Raw genomic sequence first — 14192 nt, 5'->3', positions numbered from 1 at the left:
CTCACTTGATGACATTACATGTTGGTGGTGGGGTGGGGGCGGAATTAGGAGGATTTATTGCAGTGGTGGGAAGATTTAATTAGATGATAAAGGGAGAACAAAATTGAGTTCTAAAAAGATTCAGTGGATTGTTTTTAAAGGTCCCCCAAATGGTATTTCGATGGTCTTATCAGGGGATGCCCTTCAGGGTGAGAAGGCTGTGTGTATAAGGCGTGGGGAGGAGTGGCTGGTTGGTAGAATAAAATGTATTATTAGGTGAATAGGGAGAACCAAGTGATGGTGAACTTGGACACTTGGGCTGTGGATGTCAATCAAACTAATGTGTTGGGGGAAGGGGGAGGAAGTTTGTCACCCGTTTTAATATCAGAAATTCCTTTACGTGGGTGGTAACTGGGGAACAGCTGCAGGTAGCTGAATCACAGCCCAAATCCTTGCAACAACGCTGGTGGGACCCCTGCCAACAACTGAGCAATGGCTTTTCAAGCTGGAATGGAGCAAGTCGGACTAAGTGAGACGAGGTAGGGGGGACACGGGGGTGGTGCTGGGGGTGGGGAAACCAGTTTTTAAAAAGCTGAGTTTTGAAGCCGGTGCATACTTAATAGGATTAGAACACATGAGTTAGAGGCTGAAAATTCTCAACCTGCCTCGTTAAACAGCCAGCCTGCAGGAAGGCCCAGCTCTCAGAGCAAAGGCAGAAAAGCAGGGAAGGAGGGAGGTAAAACACCTGGGCTTTCTCAAGGGATAATCGAGGCTAAAGGAGAGAGTTTAGAAGTTTCTTTTCTCTTCTGCACTCTCTGTGCGGCCTCGGAGAATCCGTCCTTCCCATTCTAGCCCCACTTGGTCCATGATCACACCCAGTTTGTCAATAGTGCCTTCAGGTGCCATGTCCCTGTTTGCCTTGGCCCAGGCCAGTCCACCCACTGCCTTGGTCAGCTCTGGGAGGAGGAGAAGCAGTTGCTTTTGCCTCCTCATGCGAGGTGAGTAGGCCCAGCCCCAGCCTCAAAGGTCTCTCTGGATTCTGGCTGGATGCGTCTTGGAGACAGTTCTGAGTTTCAGGTTTTCAGGTGACAGGTGGTACAGAAGGGTTAGGATGGGTGGGGACATTTTTCTTCTTCTTAATGTGGACCCTTATTGCTTTCCTGATGACTTTCTCCCATGGGTGACAGAAGGCTGTCCTGGGCCCTGAATGATACATGATGCTGAAAGAGAACTGGGTTTTTCCTGGCTTCAGGCTCTTATATTAACTCGGGGAGTGACTTCAGATAGGAACTCTCACCTCTTGGGACTCTGGTTTCCTAATTTTCATCCGGAGGCCACCAGTCATTCCAGCCTTTCTTAGGACAACTTTCCATGCCACTGAAATGAGACACGTGTCCCAGCAATGTTAGAAATATTTGGTCCAAGACACTGTGCAGATCACATCGTGAGGGACAGGGATGACAGATATAACTGTGTTTACAAGTTTGAGGACCTACTGGATGCTTTCTGCTGTGGCGCTCATGTGAATCTGAACTTGAAACCATCTGTTTCCTCTTCACAGCCTCCTAGGTACTATCCGTAGCAGCCGAAAGAAATGCAGCTTCTCTGAAAATAATTACTAGAATTTATCGAGGCTTAAGTGGGTGAATAACCTCCTTCCTTGATTTTTCATTATGCAAACTGTTCTCTTCCTGATGTTCTAAATTAGAAGAGGAGAGTGGATTTGCTCCAAAGATCAGGAGGTGTTTCCTCTCTGTCTTCTAGGCTGGAGTGCAGGAGTGCAGTGGCACAATCTCGTCTCACTGCAACCTCTGCCTCCCTGGTTCAAGTGATTCTCCTGTTGCAGCCTCCCGAGTAGCTGGGACTATAGGCGCCTGCCACCACGCATGGCTAATTTTTGTATTTTTAGTAGAGATGGGGTTTCACCATGTTAGCCAGGCTGGTCTCAAACTCCTGACTGCAAATGATCTGCCTACCTAGGCCTCCCAAAGTGTTGCAATTACAGGCGTGAGCCACTGCGCCCAGCCCTCGATGTTCTATCTTAAAGGTGGATGAGGCTGGAGCACAGAGAGCAAGAACCCAAGTTTTAGGACTGAATGGGCTCAAGTTCAAAAGCTGGCTGCCACTCAACTGGGCCAACCGATGAGACGTCTTGAGTCTTTCTAATCTTCAGTTTTTTCACTCTAAAAATCGGTCAAAAATATAATTACATGAAAACCAAAAACACCACCTGCATGTAACATGCTTGGTAGACAGGTAGAAACTTCCTGTACCTGAAACAGAGTTTTACCAACAATTATTAATCCTAACCAATCTTAAATGAGCTTTTTGCCTGGGTCAGGCATGTCGGTCAGTGTGACACCCTGCATACATTTGCTATCCTCAGTCCAACAGTCTGCTCAGCCGGACTATCTCCATTCTTGGTTCAGGCAACTTCCCAAGTCTTTCTTCCTGACTTGACACTCAGGCCCAGGACTTGGCTTAGATGAGGACCTGGCCCCTGCCTGGGATGGTCCTGGAGGGCCCCTGTCTTTGGACAACCCAGGGGAATTCTCAAACCCCAGCAAGGGGTGGTGCTCCAGCACCCGGATGCGGGGGCCTCAGGAATCCAGGGAAGCAGAGACCATTCCGACAGCTCTGGGGCGCCCTGAGTGAACAGTGTGTGTCCTGCCGGCTGTGTAAACACAGTAACCAAATACACTGATGGTTTCCAGGGCCCACCAGATGGCAACAAGTACAGCAGGTAATGCAGTTTCTGTGGCTTCTCCTGCCTTCTGAGTTTCATCTGCTTCTCATGCCTCGGGGTAGGACAATGAGAGATGCCCAGGAAGCTTTGCTGTAATCCTGAATCTTTAGGTATCTGCATCTTCCTTCACGTTGTCTTTCAGGACTTCCTTTGTTCACGTGGCATCTGTTACTGGAGGCTGCTTGGACCCAAATCATCCAACTCCCAGCACATCATACACCCTTTCCAGCCGTCTTTGTTCCACAGCACTCACCATCTGTGGAAGCATCCCATGCTTTTAACTACTTTGTTTTCTTTTTCTTTTTCTTTCTTTTTTTTTTTTTTTCAAGACAGAGTCTTGCTCTGTCATGCAGGCTGGAGTACAGTGGCACAATCTCAGCTCACTGCAACCTCTGCCTCCTGGGTTCAAGCAATTCTCATGCGTCATCAGCCTCCTGTGTAGCTGGGATTACAGGTGCATGCCAAAATGCCTGGCTAATTTTTGTATTTTTAGTAGAGATGGGGTTTCACCATTTTGGCTGGGCTGGTCACGAACTCTTGGGCTCAAGTGATCTACCAGTCTTGGCCTCCCAAAGTACTGGGACTACTGGCATAGGTTACCATGCCCAGTCTGTTCTTTTTAGTTTTCTGACTCCCCTCCCCAGCACCAAAAAGCAAATATCTAGAAGATAAGATTTTTTTTTTTTTGTACATGACTGTATCTGAGAGCCACTAACAGGGCTATATTTTTTGAATGCAGGGTTGTGAATGTGTTTCTCCTGGGCTAGGCCAGGCATGAAGCTGAGTCCTGCTGAAATATTTGCTGGCTATAAAAAAATTTATTTTCAGACTTTTCTCGAAGACTTGGGTAACACAAGGTCAAAACAGAGATCTTCACACTCAAGTTTTTAAGATAGAGAAAAGTTCCTTGAGCAAATGTAAGAAACAGTGAATATGCTGGAGTCTAGCAAGTTGGCACTGTTGTCCCCCACCTCCTTCTTTGGGACAGTTCAACGGGTAATTTATGGAGAGAGCCAGTGGGGGCTAAGGATGCGGTGACTCCAGCCGTAATCCGCCGTCCCTTTCCCAGAAGTGAAGCATGCTTTTCTATTTTATTGTATGCATATTGTTTTAATTGTTTTTGATGAGAGTGAAGGTAACAACAGTGGCTGGTGTCCCTGGATGGTCACCAACTGTTAGTATTCCTGGCTCAGTCTCCACTCAGCATGGGTCCTCAAAGAAAACAGAGCAAAGAAAAGGAAACTGGTCTCGGGACAGATGGAGTCATTTGATAGGAAAGCTGGAAACTCAGGAGAAGAGAGGAGAAGAGAACAGAGGAGAGAGGAGGGGAGGAGGGGGGGAGGCGAGTGGAGAGAAGAGTGGGGAGGTGAGAGGAGAAGGCACTCGGAGGTGCAGGGCTTGTGTGTGTGTGTGTGTGTGTGTGTGTGTGTGTGTGTGTGTGTGTTGGTTTGCTTGCAAGGGTGACAGCCTGAGCTGGGACTGAGAGTTTTAATCTCCCAGTGAGGCTTCCTGTCACTACAGAGAAATAAAAGTCAAAGCTCAAAGTAATTTCCAGTCCATTTGAGGCTTCTTGCCATTTTTATTCATCGGATGTGCCCAGTAGTTCCTCTTGGTGGAGGCAGCCACTTTGCCAACTTCTCTGTCATTGAAGTTCAAGCTGCAGTTATGTAATCAATATAATAAAAAAGTGAAGGCCATTTCTTTTCATTTTTTGTTTTTTCCTCACTTGGATGAAATATTCGTGTCTCAGTGCTCTCTTTATTTTCTTCTTCTCCTCCTCCTCCTCCTTCTCTTCCTTCTCCTTCTCTCTCTCTCTCTCTCTGTATATTTATTTTATTTTCTTCTCTTTATTTCCTTCTTCTCCTCCTCCTCCTCTTCCTCCTTCTCTCTCTCCCTATGTGTGTGTGTATACACACACACACACACACACACACATATAGACACATAGAGAATATATATAAATGAGATCATATATATGATCATATATATATATTCGTCTCATATATGAGATCTCAAGGGAGGGGCACAAAAACAGAGAGCTGAGGAGAGATTTAAGGAGACTGCTTTCATCTCTGTCACAAGTTTCATTGTATTTTATGATTTCAAAAAAGGCTAACACTAAAGAAAAATTTTCCAACTCTGCAAATCTTGAATGTTTTCTAAACTGCTGTGTCCCTACTCCTAGAGCAAGGAAGGACACAGACAAAGATCCAAGCACACACACTATACCCCACAGGTTCTGTAACTATCAATAGAGGTGATATGCAAGGTAGGGGAAGGAATGAGGCAGGGGTGGTAGGTGGATGAGGGGTGGCTTTTCGGGGTTTGCCTGGGAGTCAAAGGGAGGAGGGTCATTGTAGGCTAGGAAATACCTCCACAAAGGCACTGAGGGTGGAAAGAGCATGGTACTTTTGGGGAGCTGATAGTCATTGTACATGGCTGGCACGTTGGGGGTGAGGCCTGAGGAGGTGAGTGTGGGCTTGGGATGAAGCTCCAGGAGAGGCAGGAGCCAGGCTGTGGCACCCTGGGTTTGCCACGTTAGCACATGGGGCTCATTCTATGGGTAACTTTAAGGCATAGGAACACTTGCAGTAATAAACTAATGCAGTCAAGGGTGTGTTTCAGAAAATGAGTCTCACCAATTCAGAGGATGGACCAGAGAGTATGTGAGAGTAGGGTAGGGAGACTCATTTTTTCATTTACTGGTAGCAATTTTTTTTTTTTTTTAGACAGGGCCTTCCTCTGTCACTCAGGCTGGAGTACAGTGATGCTCAAACCATCTTCCCACCTCAGTCTCCCAAGTAGCAGGAACTACAGGTGTGTGCCACCACATCCAGCTAACTTTTTGTATTTTTTGTAGAGCTTGGGTCTTCTTATGTTGCCCAGGCTGGTCTTGAACTCCTGAGTTCAAGCAACCCACCCACTTTGGCAACCCAAAATGTTGAGATTACAGGTGTGAGCCACCGCACCCTGCAATAGCAAATATTTATAGAAGAGAAAGCCAATGATAAATATATAGGAATTAAATGTATGATATATGTGAATAAAATATGTAATTTATATATCTAAATAGATGATATAACTAAATATATGATAACTATATGTGATATATAGTTATATATGGATGTGATATATATTTATATGTAAAGAAATATTAAGCCAATGATAAATATTTTATATATATGAACTAGATGTATGACATATGTGAAGAAAATGGTGATATATAACTAAATATATGATATATATTTATATATATATAATATATATATTCAGTTACATATGAATAAAGTTTGCTAAAGGAAAATGAGATGGGTAAGGATAAAGAGTGACAGAGAGTCACATTTTAGATCAATTGACCAGAGGAGAGTTCTCTGAGGAGGTGGAATCAGAGTACAGGGTTGGATGAAATGATGGATCCAGACCTGCCAATATTTGGGGGAACTATAATAAAATTTTGGAGACTGGGCATGGTGACTCATGCCTGTAATCCCAGCACTTTGGGAGGCCAAGATGGGCCGATCTCCTGAGGTAGGGAGTTTGAGAACAGCCTGACCAACATGGAGAAAACTTGTTTCTACTAAAAAGAAATAAAAGAAATTAGCTGGCCATGGTGGTGCATGCCTGTAATCCCAGCTACTTGGGAGGCTGAGGCAGGAGAATCGTTTGAACCCGGGAGGCAGAGGTTGAGGTGAGCTGAGATTATGCCATTGTACTCCAGCCTGGGCAACAGGAGTGAAACTCCGTGTCAAAAATAACGTAAAATAATAAATAATAATATTTCAGAGAGAATAAGCATGGCCCAAATTCAATAGCAACGATGGGGAGAGAGAACAGAACATTTGCAGAGGTGAAATGGAAATTTCAGCTAACTGTGGCAAGAGAGAGAAAGAAAAAGCAGCCAAGGGTGGGGAGGTTTCTGTTTTTGTTTTGTTTCGTTTTTTTGGGTTTTTGTTTTGTTTTTGGCCTTGGTCATCTGAGTGGGTGGTGGTATCATGAACTAGGACAGAGAATGAAGGAGAGAGAGTATTCTGCCGAGTGAGATAATAATGACTGTGTTATATCCCTCGGCAGCTAGTGGCACATCCTGGAATTCCCTTTCCGTGTTTTAGGCATTGTTCTAGATCTTGGGAAAGTTTTGTATAATGTTCATTCTCCCTTAAGAACAGGATGGAATATGTCAGCCCCAAACATCCAGGCTTTAGGAACTGGTCTCATATTTTACTTGGCTTGTTTTCTGTTTACCTCCTTCCTCGTTTTTCATGTCTTTTCTTTTTGAGTCCAGCCAATGAGACCACTTACTGGACAAGGTCAAGTCTTCTTAGACCTTCAGAGAATATGATTCAGACAATGTCGTAAAATCAGACTATATACCTTCTTGGTGCAAGGCTTCTGCTGCTCAGAATCCCACAGTCCTGCCTCAAGCCTGAGTTTAACCATTGAATGGTTATTCTATGCACTTCCTACCTCTTTAAGGCTAATTGGAGGCCATGCGCGGTGGCTCACCCCTGTAAGCCCAGCACTTTGGGAGGCCGAAGCGGGCAGATAACCAGGTCAGGAGTTTGAGACCTGCCTGGCCAACATAGTGAAACTTTGTCTCTACTAAAAATACAAAAAAAGTTAGCTGGATGTGGTGGCGGGCACCTGTAATCCCAGCTACTTGGAAGACTGAGGCAGGAAAATCGCTTGAACCTGGGGGCAGAGGTTGTAGTGAGCCGAGATTGTGACACTGCACTCCAGCTTGGGCAGCAGTGTGAGACTCCGTTCCCCACCCCCCCAAAAAAAGACTAACTGGCAAAGGTAATTGATGACAAGAAAGAAAAAGGTGACAATGAATTTTCTGAGCTGGATTCTGGAAGGAGTTTTCAAACCGAAGGTTTGTTATGGTCTAGAGACTTCTGAAAGACATTTGCAGAATTGCCAAGTAGGGTCAGATATTTGAGTTTTCTCCTTCACCCACATGTTAAGGGCTATTCCTGTGTCCATTTAATGGACACTCCAATGCCACTTGAATTGCTTACATATTTCCCCATCATTTTGCTAATTACACTGTGGTTTAGCTCACCTTCTGTGCTGTTATTGTTAAGCTGGAAAGGGTTGCTGTTAGTAAAGCTACCTGCCCTTGGGGCGGGGGCTGCTGCCTGTGTCAGGACTTGCAAGGGTGACTGGCTAAGCCACGGCTTTGCCTGAGTGAGCATGAGCTAGCTCCTCAATGGAATGGTCAATTGCCCATCTCAGCTTCTAAACACAGGTATTGTGCCGTCTGCCATGTTTCCATGACTGACTTCTAAGTTGATCGCCTTTACATTTGTTTTCCAGCCACTCTGAGATTCTGGTCCAGACTGGGAACCCAGGCTCTTTCTAGTGTTCTCATTGCTGACTCTCAGACTCTGAACACCCACTTTGCCTTCTTCACGAGGGGCGTGTGGTATGAGGGAGCTGTTGTGAGTAGTGTAACATGAAAGACCATCTCTGGTTTGGGGGGCAGGACTTTTAGTGTGGATGGATGTAAAAAGTTTTAGCTAAAACCAGAGGGGTTTGGAAGAGGTGGGACCCATGGCTCCCCACTGTCCCCAGGCTGAATACCAAAATCCTTTGATGGCCTCCGGGGCCTCCTGACCCTGAAGGACCAACCCGTGCCTGCCTCTAGGACTCATCTTCTGTCTTTCTCTGCCACGACAACGAAGCTCTGACAGCTTTAGCCCTGTGATTATTGTCCGCCTCCTAGACTAGGCTGTGAGCTCCATGAGGTCAGGGATCATGTTCCTCTGCTTATCTGGTCTTGTTTGCTGAATGAATAAAAGATTGTAGATGAATGAATGAATGAATACACGAATGAATGAATGACTTGGGGAGCTCTAAGTTGTAAAGCTACCTTGGCACTGTATTCAACAGTTCAGCCTAACAAGCTGGGGCTCAAAGAAGAGTCCTTTTCTAATAAACTACCCAGGACTGACAAGGGCCTGGAACTCTGGAGAAGGTGTTACTCTGAAGACGCTTGTGAATGTGGGTCTGAGTCTCAGGCTAAGACCAAACGATGCTTCCATGTAAAGCTGTACAGTCAAGAAGATCCAGGTTTTAAAAGCAGGGCATGCATTCTTTAGAGCACAGAGGCTAAGTGTCAGGCCAATCCTTAGAAGGGAACTCTGAGAATGATTTGGCAGTTGATATTTTAAAAAGTGACCCAAGCTTCATTTTGTAGCTTTAGAAATAAGCAAACTCAAAAAAAAAAAAAAAAAAAAAAAAAGTAAACTTACCACCACTTCTGCAAAAAGAAAAGAAAAATAAAAGCAGGTCAAATGTTAAGCCTGTATCACCTTGACGGAGTATGTTTAGTATGCATAGAAGCAGACGGAGGTTTCGGCAGCCGATTTTCTTCTGTTGAGAGCCAGATAGCCTGTGCTGCCCCCGGAGAAGCTGAGTGCAGACAGGATTCGGAAGGTGATTCTGCTGATCCCTCCAGAGACAGGGAAGACCTGGGGTTTACTGCCCTATAAAGAACCACTTAACAGCATTAACTTTCTCTCAGCAATTTTCATCTTTTTATACCGTTTGTTTTCCAACTCCTTAAACTTTGGAGTGGAAAGGCAAATGCTTCAAAAGATAGGATACGCCTTTGGACTGGAGAAGAGAGGAAGGGGTGGTGCCTGCTGTCGGAAGAACTCAGATCAGACATGGTCTGTATAGGCTGTGGACGTCAAGTGTTGCAAGTTAGTTTAGTAGACTCTTCAGAAGTTGCCAGAACACATGGAATGTGTTTGGCTCCCAGAATCTTACCTTTTACCTCTGCATCCTACATTTAACTTTCTTTAGGTCATCGTTGCTGTTGTTATTAGGAGGCTCTGCTATCTGTATTAACCCATAAGAACCCAGGCAGGAGTGAGGAGCTCTGATGTTTGTGGAAGCAGTGGCTGGAGGGACTGGACATCGGTCATCCACCTGGGAATGTGTGTGATGCATGTGGTTGTGGCATGGTGTGTTGGAAAGGATGAATGCAAGCATGACTTTATCCGTGGCCCAGCAATGTGAGCAACTCTAACTGGGGCACTTCTGCTTCCTGGGTCTCGGGTCTTACATCTGTGAAAGGAGACAATCGGATAGAGGGGTGGAGTCACTGCTTTTAGAGTCTTTGAGATGGTTCTGATTGCGTTGAGAGACAGTTCCGCGCATGAGGCTCTAGAGAGCCAGGAGTTTGCTTTGACCCCTTCCGTGTTGATTGTCTCATGGAAGAGCCTTTTGGAAAAAACCAAGTATCACTGGTGTAGAGGGGTGTACCAACTCGATCACCTGCAGTGCTGTGTACATGTGTGTGTGGCACACACACATAAATAGTACAAGTGCTATTGATATAAAAAGTCAAGTCAGAGTCTACATTAATGGTTTATCATATCACAGGGTAATTGGGAGAATGGCTTCTACAACCTGACAGAAGAACAGGGGTTGGAAGACAGAGCCTCGATGACCAGAGTCCTGGTGTGCATGTTAGGTTTGCATCCAGTGACTGAAAAACACCAGATCCTAGCTTGAGTAACAGCATAACACAGAAGATAAGAGGGGTCTATGGCCAAAGGGAGGGTGTCAGTTTGCTGAGCAATCAGAAACGTCCCTGTGTCCCCTTGCCTCTGCTCCACCCCTCACCTCCCACCCTTGCATTGTCTCTCCTGTGGACAGCTGATGTGGAGCTTTTGAGCCTGGCCATGTTTACTGTTACCAGCTCCATGGCCCCTGTGGCACCATCAGAAGGCCTGAGTTAAGGGCTGTCACTGAAGCCAGAATGTTGCAATCAGGAGTTGGCTGGCAAGGCCAAGGGTCACCGGAAGGGTCACTGCTGACTTATTTCCATGTCCCCTAGTTCTGTCAGGAGGTCCGTGGAGGCACAGAAAGCAAACACCAGGGAGGGCTCTCGTCAGAAACAGTCTGTGACCTTCCCTGGCCCAGCAACTTCACAACAGCCAAATCCTCCTGCAGCTCTGCTAGGGTGGTGGAGGCGGAAAATGTGCATCCGTGTGCCTATGAGGATGCCTTTGTAATTTGTGCATTTCTGCAGATGCATGCTAATCTGTGCAAAACACGCATGCATTGAGTGTGAGCATGCGACACTCATGGGAAGAGAGCTTTCAGGGGACACAAAAGCCCGTAAAAGTCTTGAGTGTGGTGCCAGAAAAGTGACCAGCCCCTCTGGCTGTGTCTCAGTGTCCCTGGCTCTTTTGTTAGAAGGCTGGAAGGAGCCATCCTGAATAGCGTGGTTAATGTACAAGAGGATCAGTCTGCCCTCCTGTCACTCAGTGGATTTGACCAATCAATCAGTATCAGATCTGATCAGTATGGGAAGGCGATGAAGGAGAACTGTTTTGAATACAGCCTTGAAAGGGATGGGGAGAGCAAGCATCAGTCCCGGTTTCTGTTTCTCTCTGTTACCGCCTTGCTCTCTCCGCTTCATGCTTGGTGACATTCTTTGGCAGCAATGTTCTGTCTTTGACTATCAGATGCCTTTCGGAATGAAATGTCCCCTGCTAGTTTTATGGGCCTCTTAGGGGTCTTTCTGAGCTGTCGGCCTGTACTTTTAATATGCATAGTACCTCACCTATTGACTTCATATAATGGTTCCAATTTACATGTTGCTTTGCATGTGATTTGCATTACATTAGGTCAGTCCCCATTCCAATGAATATTTATCAACAGTCACATACCATGGAAGATGCTATATAATGAGAACGAGGACTAGGGATACAAAATCCTCTAACTGAATCTTTGCGGCTTTTCACCAGTAGCCTCTAGCCCTTTCCAGTCCACTAATCCATCTCTCCACCTACTTTTCTTTGACAGTTTCTTAATAAAAGTTGATCTTCTTGGGATAATCACTGGTTTGGCTTCTCAGAGTTTAGCCCAGCCTCAGATACGTACCTGAAGAGTCAGTGCATACTAAAATTGTACATGGATGTGGTTCTTTAAATTATTTCTACCAGTCATGCTATATATTTCTTGGGCTCTTCCTTTTAGATGCGTTGAGGGACAGCCATTGGTTTAACTCCATTTACATTGACAAAAAGAAGAAACTGAGAAAATTTAAGAGAAATTTACCAAGGGCTATTATACGAAGTTTAAGCCCGACCTGAGGCTAGACTAGATTCAATTCAACATGTATTTTTGGGATTCTATTGTATCTGAACACCGTGTTCTATGAAGAGAGAGACACAAAAGAAAAGTGTGCTCTCCAGAGTTCATAACACATCTTACTCGTGCACACGCAATCCTGAATTCATTTTGTAGTAGTTTCACTGGCTTGGATGCTCTGGTCACAGTGAACCTGTGTAATATTTGGCTCCCATTGCTTCAAGGATCCCCCAGTAGAGTAGCAGGGACCCCCTTGGAATGGGACCTTTGTAGAAGTCAGAGTACTTTAGGTCATGCTTTAGTGATAAATACGCTTGAGAATATTAACTGCATAGTTATTCAAAAAGATGTCCATCTCTCCTCCAAGGGATGACTCAAAGATCTTGGCTCCTTTTGACTTCCCTGGCTTGGCCATCATAGTCTTTTGCTTCTGGTCACAGTGACAGGGGTATGCAAGATATTTCAGGGGTCCAGCTGAGAAGTGGGGGGTCATTGCTTCTGTCTGCATGCCAGAACTCAGTCACATGACCAACATCACTGCAAGGAAGACCAGAAGCTCTAAGGATGCCCACGGGGGTGTATGAACACTAATGTTCTCTGCCAGAACACTTAGCTGTGGGCCTCAGGCAAATCACCTGTTTTCTCTAATCCTTCATTCCTCATCCACAGAATGGGGACACTACGCCCTCGCTTGTAGAATTCTTGTGAGGACTAAATACATAGGAAGGTATCTACCAGCACAGTGCCAGGCACAGAGCAGAGGTTAAAGGAATGTCCTCTTGTTTTGATCTCATCCATCCTTTCTACTAATTGTTTCTGAGAGGCTGTAGGAAAAGAGGGGGCAGGATGGCCTACATATGGTTTTCATTGGATAAATCAGGATGTGAGAAGAATTCTGTTTGTATTCTTTGCTGATCTTCTCAAGGCAAATGAGTAATAGCCAGCCGTTTGAAAAAAGGAGGTCTTCCTGGCCCACCTCAAGCCCTTCCTGACTGTTTTGGTGGTTGTGTCTGCAAGGTCTGTAAGAAAAGAGAAAGGATCCTCCCCATGAGCGCTAGGGCACTGAAATCTAAAGCCATCGCAGTTTGCTGGGTTGTTCTTGTGAGCTGCACAGAAAGAAGGGCAGATCTCAAGCCCTCCAAATTATTAACACAGGTGCCGAGAGCTGACTCAACTATACTTTGCTTACAGGATAAGCTGAAGGTGGGTGGAGGCTGTGTTTACAGATGGGCTCTCTCTCTGACTCAAGTCTCAAAGGTTTTGACACCAAGGGCACAGCTTTGGGAAATGCTCTATTTCGAAAAGCCTTGCCTAAGTCTTAGGCTGCGTTCTCATCGTCGAGAATATATTAGAAAAGTCAATCATGTTGGAAATCTGGCCTTCATCTCTTTGTGCCCAAACTCCCATTTAAGCCAGCTGATATGACATATATGTTTTTTTTTTAATCTGTGACCCCTTGACAGTTTAAGCTTATTTTTTAAATAAATTTTTGAATGTCCAATTTAAATGAATTTGTGGAAATCCGCATAGCCCCCGTGCCCAAAAGGGACCTCTATTGTAGTAAGGTAAAAAGCTGCTTTAGAGAAACTTTGGGTTTCACGGGATGTGGTGGCTCATGCCTGTAATCCCAACACTTTGGGAGGCTGCGGCAGGCAGATCACTTGCGGTCAGGAGTTTGAGACCAGCCTGGCCAACATAGTGAAACCCCATCTCTACTAAAAAATACAAAAATCAGTTGGGTGTGTTGGCATTAGCCTGTAGTCCCAGTTACTTGGGAGGCTGACACAGGAGAACTGCTTGAGCCTGGGAGGCAGAGGTTTCAGTGAGCCGAAATCATGCCACTGCAGTCCAGCCTGGGTGACAGAGTGAGACTCTGCCTCAGAAAAAAACAAACAAACAAAAAAACTTTGGGTTGCAATAGTAAAGTTCAAATAACAGAGGTTTAAAAATTAAAGTAGTTTAAAAATTTAATTGCCTCACAAGGAGGTCTAGGGGTTGATGTATATGTGCAGGGTTGGTTTGGTGCTTAGGGCTGATCACCAAATCCATGCTTCCCTCTACCTTTCTACACTTTGCTTAACTTACTACACTTTCTACACTTAGCTTAACTTGTTGGATTTTCATCCAAATGGATGCAGCCTCATGGTGACAAAACAGCTTTTGCAGCTCCAGGCATCACATCTGCATTCAAGCTAACAAGAGGAAATAAATAAATAGCAGTAGCTCTGTGTCTTTTATCAGGACAGCAAAAATTAATCTTAAAATATACACTAGGAAAAACATTTATTTCCAAGTAAAGCCAATAACACTTAACTTTAATTCCAAATTTTTGATTCATTTGCATTTCTGGAATCTC

The 14192-nt window shown here is 45.1% G+C and overlaps 1 long non-coding RNA gene across 1 annotated transcript in view; it reads left to right on the top strand.

Annotated features, from left to right (window-relative positions):
- Positions 1 to 385: 385 nt before the first annotated feature.
- The window catches only part of LOC144582881 (uncharacterized), a 34021-nt gene continuing 20214 nt past the window's right edge, over positions 386 to 14192 (top strand). Inside the window, exon 1 of the long non-coding RNA XR_013536405.1 lies at positions 386 to 518. This is a non-coding gene — a long non-coding RNA (uncharacterized LOC144582881). The remainder of the gene's footprint in view (positions 519 to 14192) is intronic.

This window comes from Callithrix jacchus, chromosome 5 (assembly GCF_049354715.1).
Source record: "Callithrix jacchus isolate 240 chromosome 5, calJac240_pri, whole genome shotgun sequence".
Classification (NCBI taxonomy): Eukaryota; Metazoa; Chordata; class Mammalia; order Primates; family Cebidae; genus Callithrix; species Callithrix jacchus.
Note: the sequence above shows the minus strand (reverse complement) of the source record. Positions and strands in the feature narration are given on the sequence as shown.